This window comes from Aplysia californica, unplaced genomic scaffold, assembly GCF_000002075.1.
Source record: "Aplysia californica isolate F4 #8 unplaced genomic scaffold, AplCal3.0 scaffold00763, whole genome shotgun sequence".
In the NCBI taxonomy this organism is placed as follows: domain Eukaryota; kingdom Metazoa; phylum Mollusca; class Gastropoda; order Aplysiida; family Aplysiidae; genus Aplysia; species Aplysia californica.
Window position 1 is genome coordinate 345,691 of NW_004798033.1, and position 1,010 is coordinate 346,700.

Sequence of the window (1,010 nt, forward strand, 5' to 3'; positions counted from 1 at the left end):
CCCCCTTTCCCCTCAAGTGTTACTATACAGTACACAACCATTCCCGCCAATACGCCAGGAAAACGAGAATCCGATGAGGGAAGAACTAGCGTGATATGACGTCACGGAGCACGCGCCTGTCCTCGTCCAAGTAACCAGTTGAACTAGTTAGTTTGTTTGCGTAACTGTTTGCTAGTTTTGTTTGTTTGAGTAAGGAAATGCACATCGACACAATAATGGCCACTTAGTGCCGGAAAATAGTAAGACAGACAGACAGACAGAAACAATAGAGAGAAAGTTAAGAAGTAAGACACCTACCAGTAGTGCCCTCCAACCACCCGCGATTTGGACTGGTTCTGGTTTTTTCCAAATAGAGATAGCATAGCGTGTAAAAAAAAAAGGTCTCTTTCGAAACTTTCATGTCTTGATGCCTCAAGCTCGTGGCTTTGTTGCTGGTGTGTGAGGCTGCTGGAAATAAGTTGAGTTTTTTTTTTCTGTAGTCTTGGAACTACACTGCATGATGAAACTGGAACAAGTGACCGTATGCCCATCTTCTTCTTCTCGAGGTGTCAGGTCTGAAGCAGACATTGACGATCATGGTACCCCATTCCTTCCTGTTGTCTGTCTTCTTGATCAGTTCGGTTTTTCTCCTTGTCTTATTCGTTGCAAAGCTGTTCAGGCCATCTGTGTATGTTGTTCTTCATCTTCCTCTGCTCTTCCTTCTATCTATCTTTCCACACAGCAGCAGTTTGTATGCTAATAAATAAATAACCCAGTTTCTAAAAGACCACCAGCTAATCTACAGGCAAATCTAAAGTAAAACAGTGGGAATATTGGATAGACACCGTTATGATTCTGCATTTGGCAGACGGAACGTTTAGCGTAGGTGGGCACGAGTGAGTCCACAAACTGAATGTGACGAAATTGGGACACCCTGCCCTATTGGCCGAACCTCGTGGGGTGGCAAAAATTAGAACATTGCTCTGACATGAGGCCATTTATAGCAGCCCACTTTATCTCCCCGATTACCC

At 44.3% G+C, this 1,010-nt stretch overlaps 1 protein-coding gene across 3 annotated transcripts in view; it reads right to left on the bottom strand.

Moving 5' to 3' along the window:
• The window catches only part of LOC101861321 (ceramide phosphoethanolamine synthase), a 52,825-nt gene that overhangs the window by 14,108 nt on the left and 37,707 nt on the right, over nt 1-1,010 (bottom strand). The gene's annotated exons all lie outside the window — the stretch shown is intronic.